This window comes from Schistocerca cancellata, chromosome 2 (assembly GCF_023864275.1).
Source record: "Schistocerca cancellata isolate TAMUIC-IGC-003103 chromosome 2, iqSchCanc2.1, whole genome shotgun sequence".
NCBI lineage: Eukaryota > Metazoa > Arthropoda > Insecta > Orthoptera > Acrididae > Schistocerca > Schistocerca cancellata.
In genome coordinates, this window is record NC_064627.1 from 466,228,139 (window position 1) to 466,241,315 (window position 13,177).

General features: G+C 43.1%; 1 protein-coding gene across 2 annotated transcripts in view; it reads right to left on the minus strand.

The window, feature by feature from the left end:
- Positions 1 to 13,177, minus strand: part of LOC126161974 (RCC1 and BTB domain-containing protein 1-like) — a 219,791-nt gene that overhangs the window by 189,827 nt on the left and 16,787 nt on the right. The gene's annotated exons all lie outside the window — the stretch shown is intronic.

Genomic DNA, 13,177 nt, shown 5'->3' on the forward strand with positions numbered 1-13,177 from the left:
TGGCCACAAAAGCCCCACTGATGAAGTTGCTTTAGACTACTGTGTCTCCAAGTAGTGTTGAACACCTTACTGATGTCAAAGAAAATACTAAGACAGTGATGATGTAGGAAATCCTGCTGAATAGCTGCCTCTAGCAGGGTTAGGTTGTCGACAGGGGACCAAAATCTTGGGAATCCACAGAAAGAGCAGCCAGTCTCTAACAACCAGACCAGACAACTGTCAACAACTGGTTCCAGTGCCTTTTCTACACAGCTCATTTAAGGCGACACTCTGGCAACTAATGGGACATGTGTAGTCCTTTCCGTGTTGGAGGAGAGGTATCAAAACTGCCACTCTCCATGACCTAAGGAAGTAACCTGTCTGGTATATCAAATTAAAACATTCAAGAGGCATTTCCTTTGATACCACTGGCAAATGTCAAAGCATGTAGTACTTGATTTGGTCATGACGTGCGGTAACATGAGCCAGTGCTGATTCCACCTAACACACTGAGAAAGGCAGTTATAAGACACAGAATTGTTGGATCTGAAGTCCAACTTTCGCGTCTCTGTAGTCACACGGTAGTGGGGAAATGCTGGACCTAGTTGGAACTGGCTGTCTTTGGTGAAAAATTCTCTCCCATCATCTGAACGACATCTCCAGGTGTTTTCTGAAGACACTCCTGTTTCAGCACAGCTGCTGTTTGTCAACAACTGTGTTTACCGTAAATCCTCTGAATGGCTTCCCATACTTTTGTAGAATAAGAGGAATGATTGACAGTCCAGGAATGCTTGCCATGACCTTTTCTTGGTCGCTTTGATTATGCGTCGAGTACTGGCTCTCATGGCTTGAAAATCGGTGAAGCTGTCTGCTGTTGGGCAGCATTTAAACCACTGAAGAGCCACATGCCTGTCCCGGCTTTCTGAACAGTACTCATCAGTCCACCACGGTACAAGCTGCCTCCGAATATGACCTGGAGACTTTGGGATGGAGAAGTTGGTGGCATGTTGGATCACTCATGCAATGTGATCCACCCATTTCTGGATGCTGTCGCGATGTTCAAACACAGACAGCTGGCTGAACAGTGTCCAGTTAGCCCTGCTGACCATTCATTTTGGTGGTTTCTGTTCAGACAATCCTCCATCCAGTAGTTGGATCCATAGTGGGAAGTGGTTATTGGAATGGAGGTCATAAGCCGCTTCCCACTGAGCTGAGTCTACAAGGGCGGGAGAGCAGAAAGAGAGGTCAATGGCTGAAGACAATCCAATAGAAGCCAAGAAATGAATGGTACTGCACAGTTGAGACACCATGAGGTTCTCCAAGACTCTACTCCTAGCACATACCCCATAATATATTATGAGAATTGAAATCACACAGTACCAGAAATAGGCAGGGGAGTTGTTCAATAAGGGATGTGAGAACCTCAGAATCTATCGCATCCTTTGGAGGTAAGTACAGTGAGCAGCCAGAGATCTTCTAACCTACACTGTGTAATCAAAAGTATCCGGACACACCTAAAAACATACGTTTTTCTTATTAGGTGCATTGTGCTTCCACCTACTGCCAGGTACTCATATCAGCGACCTCCGTAGTCATTAAACATCACGAAACCCACGGACTTTCAATGTGGTCAGGTGACTGGGTGGCACTTGTGTCACATCTGTAGGCGAGATTTCCACACTCCTGAACATCCCTAAGTCCACTCTTTCTGATGTGATAGTGAAGTGGAAACGTGACGGGACACGTACAGCACAAAAGCGTACAGGCCGACATCGTCTGTTGACTGACAGACTGCTGACAGTTGAAGAGGGCCATAATTTGTAATAGGCATCTATCCAGACCACTGCACAGGAATTCCAAACTGCATCAGGATCCACTGCAAGTACTATGACAGTTAGGTGGGAAGTAAGAAAACGGATTTCGCGGTCAAGTGGCTGCTCATAAGCCACACATCATGCCGGTAAATGAAAGATGACGCCCCACTTGGTGTAAAGAGTGTAAACATTGGACGAATGAACAGTTGAAAAACGTTGCGTGAAGTGACAAATCACAATACACAATGTGGCAATCTGATGTCGGGGTGTGGGTATGGCAAATGCCCGGTGAACGTCATCTGGCAGCCCATGTAGTGCCAACGGTAAAATTTGGAGGCAGCGGTGTCATGGTGTGGTCGTGTTTTTCATGGAGGGGGCTTGCACCCCTTGTTGTTTTGCATGGCACTATCACAGCACAGGCCTACATTAAGCACCTTCTTGCTTCCCACTGTTGAAGAGCAATTTGGGGATGGCGATTGCACCTTTCAACATGATCACCTGTTCATAATGCACGGTCTGCAACAGAGTATAGTTACATGACAATAACATTCCTGTAATGGACTGGCCTGCATAGAGTCCTGACCTGAAACCTATAGAACACCTTTGGGATGTTTTGGAATGCCGACTTCATGCCAGGCATCACCGACCTACATCGATACCCCTCCTCAGTGCAGCACTCTAAAGAATGGGCTGCCATTCCCCAAGAAACCTTCCAGCAACTGACTGAATGTACGCCTGCAAGAGTGGAAGCTGTCATCAAGGCTAAGGGTGAGCCAACACCACATTGAATTCCAGTATTACCAGTGGAAGGTTCCATGAACTTTTAAGCCATTTTCAGCCAGGTGTCCAGATACTTTTGATCACATAGTGTATATGAACTGCTTGTGTGTCATAAACCAAGGAGACAGCACAGGAGTAGTGTTTGTTATTAACAAAGCAGTCCCTCTCTGAGCTCTGTCCCCAGTCGGACCATCCTTTTATGAAGGGTATAGTCTGGTGGCACAGGGCCAACATTGGGTTTAAAGTGGTTCTTGTAAACGCAGGCACAGGAACAGGGGGGCAACCCTTTGCCAGGAATTTCAATTCTCCGATGTGTGTCCTGAATCCATTAACATTCCACTGTAGTATGGAAGCAATTTATCAAGGGAAGAGCACTTTCATACTGTCTTTCGACCAGGGAGGGTAACCCATAGTTGGTGGATGCTCAGTCTTGGGGTGATATGAGTGCTCTAGGCCCACATCAAGTTGCATCAGCTCTGAAGACGAATCATAGGAACCATCAGAGAGAGAGAGAGAGAGAGAGAGAGAGAGAGAGAGAGAGAGAGAGAGAGCACAACATCAAAATCGTCAGATTGCTTACCTCCAGTCTCTGTCAGTAGCCGAGTCTTTGCCTTTGTCTTTGATTTTTTGCCCCAAGGAGACTTCAGAGCCACAATCGCGACCGTGGTAGCAGCAGTACTGAATGGTGGTCCAGACCGAACCTTTGGAGGAGCCATCATTAGCTACCATGGCCCTGTCTGATGTACTTGGAGGAAGTACAGGTTTCAAAGTAACTTCAGCAGCAGAAGCATATTGACAAACGCGGGTACCAGTGCTGATACTAGAAACCTCCATTTGTGTATCAGCAGCATTTTTCTGGACTGGCTGTTTAACAACAAAAGCAAAGAAGGTAGCAAATAAGGGGGGTTGGGGGGGGGGGGAGGGGGAGGGGGACTGCATGGCCTTGTAAATATTTTTGGCCTCACCACAGGGGATCCATTCTGTCATTCTGATCTGGTTTATCTTCTGTTCTTTAAGGAAAACACAGCAGTCCGTACTCCACGCAGGGTGACCCCCAGAACAATTCACACACTTTGGAGGTGATGAACATTCAACTCCTTCATGGGCAGCTTTACCACATTTGCCCCCAAGTGGCTTCTCCCTTACATCCACGAGTGGTGTGCCCAAAGCACTGGCATTTAGAACAGTGCATTAGGTTGGGGGACATAGGGCCACACAATTAACCCTTAACCAGAATCATGGGTCATTTTGGACCCACCGACAACAAGAAAACTGTCTAACAATGAAAACGCGTGGAGTTTCTGTTTAGCGCACCAGTGTAATCTCAGTACATTGTGAGGTGCACCAGGGGCCGAGAGCTCACTGCTTGAAATTTACTAGAAGTGGAGGTAAGTGCTATCGCTGGGTCCAATTTGACCCGCGATTCCAGATACGGGATTTTTTATGTCAGTGTATACAGATTTATTTTGTGGTGTTTCAGGCACTTTATTGCCACAATGCAGCGGGGCCTCACTGAAAAAGAAATCTGTGAACTATTATTAGACGAAAATTATTCAGACACAGAATCTTTAGGTGATTTTCAACCTTGTGATGAAGAGAACATAAGTGACGATGAAAATACACAAGAAATTTCTTCTGATTCAAGTAATTCATCATCTGATGATTCAGTAGAGAGAGAGAGAGAGAGAGAGAGAGAGAGAGAGAGAGAGAGAGAGCTGGCTGCCAAGTAGTGCATATTTTCGTGGCAAAAATCGATTCAAGTGGTCTACTCATCCACCAGCTAGGTCCAGAGTCAAAAGCCACAACAGCATCACTTACCTGCCTGGTCTCATCGGTATGAAAAACGGAACATGTCACCAATTGAATCATGGCAGTTGCTGATATCAGATGAAATGATCGCAATTATTTGCACTCACACTAATCAGAAAATAACAGAATATTCAGAAAAGTATAAAACTAATGCTACTTACACTAACCATGTGAGTATTATGGAAATGAAAGCATTCTTTGGGTTGTTGCTATTATCAGTTGTATTCAAATCTGGCCATGAAGATATAGAAAGTTTATGGGCAACTGATGGAACTGGCCGAGATATATTCAGAATAGCTATGTCGGTAAAGCAATTTATGTTCCTGTTATCTGCTTTGAGATTTGATGATGTGAATTCTAGGGAAGAAAGCAGAACCAATGATAGCGCTGGTCTCATCTCAGAAATATTTGGAAATTTCATTCAGAACTGCCAGAAAAACTATAGCTGCTCAGAATATTTGACAGTTGATGAAATGCTTTGCCCTTTTAGAGGGAAATGTTTTTTCAGGGTTTATATAAAATCGAAGCCTGCTAAATATGGCATCAAGATTATGTGCCTTTGCGACGCTAAAACACACTATTTATACAATGCTTTTATCTATACGGGCAAAGCTATCACTAATAAAACAAGCCAACTCTCAGTTCCAACACAGAATGTACTGCAGCTTGCAGAACCTTTATTTGGAACAAACAGAAATATAACTGCTGATAACTGGTTCTCTTCTGTGGAGTTGGTTGACAGACTGATTGAAAATGGTTTGACCTATGTTGGAATGATGCACAAAAATAAAAGGGAAATACCACCAGAATTTTTAGCCAATAAACGACGGGTAGTAGGATCTACGTTATTTGGTTTTGTGAAGGATACAACATTGGCATCTTATGTCCCAAAAAAGAATCTAAGTGTAGTGGTAATCTCATCAATGCACCATGACAATTCAGTCAATGAAAACATTGGAAAACCTGATATAATTGAATTTTACAACAGAACAAAAAGTGGTGTTGATACATTAGATCAGAAATGCGCCAATTATTCAGTCTCTAGAAGAACTCAACGATGGCCATGTGTCATTTTTTCAGCAATATTGAATATTGCGAGTGCAAATGGATTTGTATTATGGAAGGCATCAAATAGTGGAAAACGTATGAAACGTGATCATTACATAAAAGAAATTGGACTGAATTTGTGCCATTTATCACAGAAAGGAAGATGGAGTATTCTTCATTTTCAGTAGATTTGAAGAGTAGAACTGATAATTTTCTAGGGGCAGCTGATGAACCACAAAAGACCTACGACTAGAAAATTCACCTTGCAAATCAAAGTGGCTCACGAAAATGAGGAAGATGTTATTTAAGTGGTCCTAAAACTGACAGCAAACAATCACAAAAATGTGGCAGATGTCTTAAATTCATCTGTAAACGACATGCAGAAAAAAAAAAAATGTTGTGTACCAAGTGCCATTCTTAGTTCAGGTACTGATATAGATAACATTTGGACACTTCCAAGTTTTGTTGTCATTATTTTTGTTTCTGGGTGATGGCATAAAGAATCCCTATTTATGTTAAGGGGAAGTTATGAGAAACCCCATGCTATATCTAGGTTTTTTAATCTAAGCCTTTTTTGTAATAATGCAGCATTCCAAAGTAAGGTACTAAAAATTCTTGTAAAATATGAGAAGTAGGACTTAAAGATTAAAAAAATAATACTATAAAAAAATTTTGCTCAATAAAAGTTATTTATGTTTGAAACAAAACTTATTTTAATACAATCATTACATATTTACATATGAATTATACCTTTTATGGGGATTATGTTGAATTTTTATTCAAGGGTCCATTTGGACCTGCGATTCCAGTTATGTCTGCCAAAATATCAATTCCGGTTAAGGGTTAAGTGAATAAAACCCACCTTAATAGGCTCCAGAAGTTTCATGCTATTAAAAGTGAGGATGAATGAGTCAGATTTGGTCAGATCATCTTCCATCTTTACCACAATATTCTGCACATCAACAATGCCTTCTTGGGCCTACTCCACTTTTACTACTACTTTGGGGATGTCTACCAGGTATCTGCATGTCACAACACCAAGCCTACGCTTACCTTCACTGTAGTTTAATGTGGTACAGAGCTCAGCCTCAATGGCATATTCCCCAATGCTTTTGGTCTTTCACAGGTTTGTGGCTTGTGGGACGTGAGGTTTCAACCAGCATAATCCCATTTCGCAACCGCTTAACAGATTTTAACACACCTACAATCCCCTCTGAAACCTTTTGAATGCACAAAAGTGGGACTTTTTCTAAGCTTCCCTCTTTCCTTTGAATTAATGAAAATACATTCTGACTAGCAGTGTGTATTCTGTTACTACACAAACTAGAATTCTGAAAATGTTCCGACTTGGGAGGACTGGCCACATTAGTCCTCTTGTTGGATTAGGTGTTGGTGCCTTCCAGCTGGCCACCCTTTCCACAGTGAAGGAAAGGTAAATTTCGAGGGATCCATCTTGGTCCTACAAGCAGCTAGGGAAACAAAAGTCTAACTAGACAGAGCCCGGAGCCTAGTTTATAACACTGAGGGGCAGCAGATTCCCCAGAGGTTGCTCACTAACAACTGTTTCACCTCAACAGCGATTCATCTCATCAGCGGCTGGCACACTAGGTTTTTACCTTCCTCACGAGCCAGGCTGCCAAACTGAGATCCTCATTCTGTGAGACACACAACGTTCCACTGCCACAAATTGGTTGATTGGTATGGAGATTAAAGAAACTAAACAACAAGGTTTTCCTTAGTCACATAGGTCTTGGATTAAAACGATATAACTATATCCCAAAAGAATCCTATCGCCTCAAATCCAGGAAAGGACCAAAATGTGTAAAACTGTGTGTAACCACACTGAAGTAGAAAATGAAAGCATCAAGCAAAAATTGAAAACATTAACTAAAAGGAAAAAAGCAGTAGAAGATGTTAAAACAACACAGCACAGAGCCTTGGCTGGCTGCTCACAAGAATAAAAAAGGATGAGCCAACCACTTTTCAACACACTAAAATCACCACCCTAAAAACACAAGGTAAGAGAAAAACAGATGGCGAAAAGATGAACACCAAGTCTAACAGAAAGCATCAGAGGGAGCCAGGGAAAGTTAAAACGGAGGTAGGGGGTGGGCCCAAAAGGTGAGGCCAAGGCGTCACCCTTAAACAGACTGATAAAGGACCCCTTCATGGATAAAACTTAAAACCATGTTAGTTGCTGACGTATTGTTGCCTAAAATCGGAGGGAGATTAACAGTCTGCCTCTGGGAAGCTAAGTTTGAACAGTCCAAGAAACTGTGGATCACTGTCAGATGAGAGCCACATCAACACAGAGGTGGGTCCTCGCAACGTCATCTGATCTGATCATGGGTCAGCCAAGTATACCAATGCAGAGGCAGCAAAGGACAATGGAGTCCTTGCGAGACGCTCACATGGAGGACCTCCACACATTCTTCGTCTCCTTTATAATACGCAATTTATTCGGCAAAGTCAGGAAGTGCCATTCTGTTTTCCAGAGTTCAAAAGCTTTGCAGCATAATAACAATTGAAGATCAGATTCCAGTATGTTTATCTCCAGACTCAGTTTAGCCTCCTTGGCTAGCATCTCAGCAAGTTCATTTCCTGGGACTCCAGTGTGTCCCAGGATCACTGGCCATTCACCATGTTCAAGGACGTGAACAGACTCTTGGATGGCCTTTGCCAAAGGATGGCGAGAATAGCACTGGTCGAGAGCTTGTAAGGCACTCAAGGAGTTGCTACAAATGACGAAGTACTCCCTGGCACAGGAACGAATATGGTTGAGAGCATGAGAGATGGCTACCAGCTCTGCAATGAAAACACTACAGCCATCTGGCATGGAGCACAACTCGGTATGTTCTGCACGAGCATAAACGACCTCAATGTGACAATCAACCATTGAGCCATCTGTGTAAACTATCTCTGAACCCTGGGATGCAGCAAGAATAGAGAGAAAGAGGCAGCAGCGAGCTCCAGGATAAACTGGGCCTTGCGGGACTTGTGATACATCCAGAGGGAGTTGCGGTTGAGGTATATACCATGGAGGTGTACAGGAGTGGACCCGGAGATGAGCTGGGAGAGGGAAAACTAGTTCAGTGAGAAGGGACTGGACATGGACTGCAATTGTAATCCCTGATCTGGTCACTATTTCGGAAGATAATTGCCGTGTTAAAGAAAAAGAGTCAATGATTTGGATGTTTAGGCAAGCTGTGAATGTGTGAAGTACAATTGGCAAGCAGTTATTTTCGCCAGATCCACAATGGAGGAAGTCCAGCTTCCACAAGTAGGCTATTCATAGGGTTCATTCAGAAAGTTCCGTCTCAACTTGAACTCCACAGAGGTGTATAGGCTCCAGCATCCACAATGGTGATTGCGATCCTGAACCACATGCCTGGCTCCCATAGTCAACATGCGACTGACAGCCACAACAGTGTAGGACGATCTGCACCTCAGTCAGTGTGACTCAAGCAAAAGTGCTGGCAGGACGTTAACATCCTTTGTTGCCTAAGCTGACACAGATGGGGAAGCAAGTTTAGTGGGCATCAAAAACTGTCCTAACAAGCAATAAGAATCCACTACATTAAGGAGATGGTCATCAAGATAAACTTGTGGGTGCAGGTGAACTGTACAACAATCACAGAAGTGCATGAAGCAAGTCTTGGGAGCTGAAAACTGAAAGCTATGGGTGAGGGCCCTTGACTGCACCTTTTGTATGGCTCCCTGCAGTTAACTTTCAGCCATACCAATAGTAGGTGCGCAAAAGGAAATGCAAAAGTCGTCAGCTTATAAGAAGGTCAATACTGAGGACCTCACTGCTGCTGCAAGACCATTAACTGCCACTAAAAAGAGAAGGATGCTCAGTACAGAGTTCTGCGGGACCCCATTCTCTTGGACATGGGGGGAACTGTGTGAAGCACCAATTTGGACTCTGAAGGTGCAGAGAAACAAAAAGTTCTCTATAAAAATCAGGAGCGGATCCCAGACCCCCCGTTCATGTAATGTAGTGAGGATGTGGTGTCGCCAAGTGGTGTCATAGGCCTTTGTCAGGCCAAAAAAGATGGCAACAAGGTGATGATGGCGAAAAAGGCCATTCGGATGGCAGACTCAGATACACCACGTTTTCAGTGGTGGAATGACCTTGGCAAAAACCACCCTGGGACAGAGCCAAGAAGGCCCTGAGATTCGGGGAGTAGACACAACCACCGGTTCACTATATGTTCGAGCAGCTTGCACAGGACATTGGTGAGGCTAATAGGATGATAGCTATCCATAGCTAGTGGGGTCTTACCAGGTTTTAGCACTGTAACAAAGGTACTCTCTCATCATCACAAAGAGTTGAAGACGGCAAGAATGTGGTGCTGGTAATCCACTGATAGATGTTTAATCATTTCATGATGGATGCTGTCTGACCTAGGGGTTGTGTCAGGGCAGTGTGCAAGAGCACTGAGAAATTCTCACTTATTGAATGGCTCAGGTTGGCGTTTAGTAGAAAATAGATGATGAAGTTCCAACTGCTGTTTCTGGGGTGGTACATCTCAGATGCAGAGGTTCAAGCAAAATGCTCAACAATTGCGTCTGGGTTGGTAGATATAGCTCCATGTGTGAAAATCCCCAATATACCTGCAAGGGTCTGATATTCATAAAGGCATCTGATTTTAGTCCAAACCTGGGAAGGAGAGGTTCATATTGTTGGTGGTGGAGATGTAGCATTCCCAACACTCCCACTTCCATCTTTTAATTAGTTGATGGACCTGGACATGGAGCCATTTGGAGGCAATGAGGTGCTCCATTGACGGATGCCGCTTACGACATACGAGGCACTGCCTACGATCTCTAATGACTGCAGTGATATCTGGTGACCACCAAGGCACTGTCTTCTGCCGGGGGCAACCTGAGGAACAAGGGATTGCAGATTCAGCTGCAGCAACAATGGTCATAATAATATTTTGGATAACCAGATCGATGTTGCCATGCAATGGAGATAAAACAGTGGTAACAGAGGTGAAAGTGTCCCAATCGGACTTTGTAAGAGCCCATCTGGGCAAGCGTCCAGGTGAGCGACACTAGGGAGGGACAGGAAGAGCGGAAAGTGATCACTACCACACAAGTCATCGTGAGCTCTCCAGTGTACAGACTGTACAAGGCCACGACTGCAAACTGACCATTCAATGGCTGAGTATGTGCCATGTATCAAACTGAAATGAGTGGGGGTACCTGTATTTAGGACGCAAAGGTCAAGTTGAGTTAGTAAACTCTCGACATCTTTATCACAGCCAATAATCTTGATTCAACCCCACAAAGAGTTGTGGGTGTTGAAATCACCCAAAGTAGAAAAGGCGGGGTGAGTTCAGGAAATAGTGCAGCCAATCAGGGTGTATACGTGACCAAGGAAAAAAATCCCGGATTTCCCAGTTAAAAGTACACTTTCTCCTGGGTGAAAATACACTTTTTCCATGTTAATTGACAGTATACTCTTCCTCGCCACTGTGAAACTCATCAATCCTTTGAATGTTTATGGCTTTATATACCGATATAGAATTTCCCGGCATTTTAGAAAATGAAACTCGGGGGGAGGGGGGGGGGGGGGGGGTGACAAGTTTTGAAAGACCTTTGATGTGCAGCAACATGTACGGTGCATATTTTCATATTACGAAGGTATAAATCTGAATTCCACCAAACACCGCATGTCACTTTCTGAAGCACTGAAATCGAGATTGCGATGCGCTTTTGTAATCGTGATCTCGCCAGTTGATGACAGCATAGGATACGTGATGTCGTCAGCCAATAGCAAGATCACTTAAGTAGCACGAACACACAAATAAGATAAGTTAATGGTTTAAATTAATATATGTAGCATTCATGTATAATATTGGTCTGTAAGATTAATAAGCTGAAAGAGAAGCTAAGCTTCCATATATAATGTTGGTCTTTTTTGCACTTGTTACACTGTAAGATACATCACACAAATTTGCCAGTAAAATTTTTAATAACGACGTAAATATCTGATCTGAGTTCGAAATTCTTGTAAGTGTTCGTCCTCAAAGAGTTGATTTTTAAATGAGAGTCAAACACTTTGTGATTTAACAAATTCATCGTACATTCTCGCACATAGTTCATCTTCTGTAAAAGGAAATTTGCTTTGAATGTAACACTTCTCAAACCACCATTCACAATATTTTCCTGCAACCTGTTAGAAACAGGTTAGTTTCAGCAGTTGAAAGAGAGCGCTAGATAACAGGCATCACCGCATTAGCGCAGCTACGTTGATGCAGGAAGCCCATATGTTCATATGTGTAAAACATTAAAAGATCTTACATTATGTCATAAAAGAAACAAAACATCAGAGGATACTTCAAGAGCATTGGAATTTCGTGAACCATGCTAAAATGCATAATTCGGCTTAAAGTGCACATTTGTATGTCCAGATTCGGATGTAAATTTTCTTGGAGTACCAGTACTGTATTATCTAATGTTTGGTTCTTTATTATGGCACAATGCCATACGTGCACTTGAAAGGCAGCGAACAGTTGAAACTAGCCAATAGTATGAAATTAAACACTTCATTTCGAATATATTGACTGCCTCAGCAGAAAAGATTAATAAAAGTCAAATCTCTTTAAAAAACCAACAAAAATAACTTCATTGTTCCACAAGGCGATTAATGCCAGAAAGGTGGCAATAAAATCTAAAACTAATAACATATTTTAGCCTTCCATAATCGTGCAAACGTATTTTGATTCATTTGATAGCTCCCAGCCACAAAATCCATTTTGTTATAATTTAACATGAGAGCAATGAATGAAGAGGAAATAACAAAATCACTGAACATAAACACAGGTCATGTGGAGATGACCCACCTCAACTCAGACTGCTCTGTGCATCAGCCCAAGATTTACTATATTTCCGAACTGGGGCAAAATTAGGTAGTGGCGCCCAGCCACACTTCTGTAACCAGAAGCGGGAGAAGATACTACTCATACGTGACTCAAGTGCGCATGCGCAAGAGCCCGCCTGCAACTTCTCAAACGAATCTAACTTAAACAGTTGTCACGTCATGCTCATCGGAGGCAATTTGTTGTTATGAAGCATTGCACATCCTTCCTTAAGCCTTTGACACACTTTGCTGTTGGCAGATGCTTGTATGTGCACTGTGTTTTTTTTTTATGTATATGGCGCATTTCCTTTGCAACAACGCCAGACAAAGTGAACACCCCATCGTTCTAAATTGGCATGTAGCTCGTCATCACACTTCAAGAGGTGTTCGATGAAAAATAATCCCCTGGCCCACGTTTAGAATTTTATGGGAAGTGATTGAAATGGGAATACCACCCAGCTTTTTACATGGAGCAACACCGGGGATGCTGTCTGAATCAGGACTGACCCATTTCTCATTTTGGACAGCATTGTCACTTCCCCAAACTTATCCTCTAGGTTGTAAAAAAAAAAATTAGAGGCTTTGCAGCCAGAAAGGAGCACCCATTGTTTCTGCTGCAAACTAAGTATCAAAGCGAATATGGCTCTTTTTTTCTGTAGCCTTACTTTCCTCCCAAGGTGTAGCTACGGAGGGGAACAATTTGGGGTCAGGCAGGATGGCCATTGCTAGGAGTCCCAATGCCCCAAGTAGACGGGCATACATGGAGAGTTTGCAGCAATGCATTATGACAGCACAATGTGACTTGACTCATAAGATTCATTAATCCTTTGCTCCAAGCAGAAAATAAATGGACTGAGGTCAGTGTGATTTCTCTTCA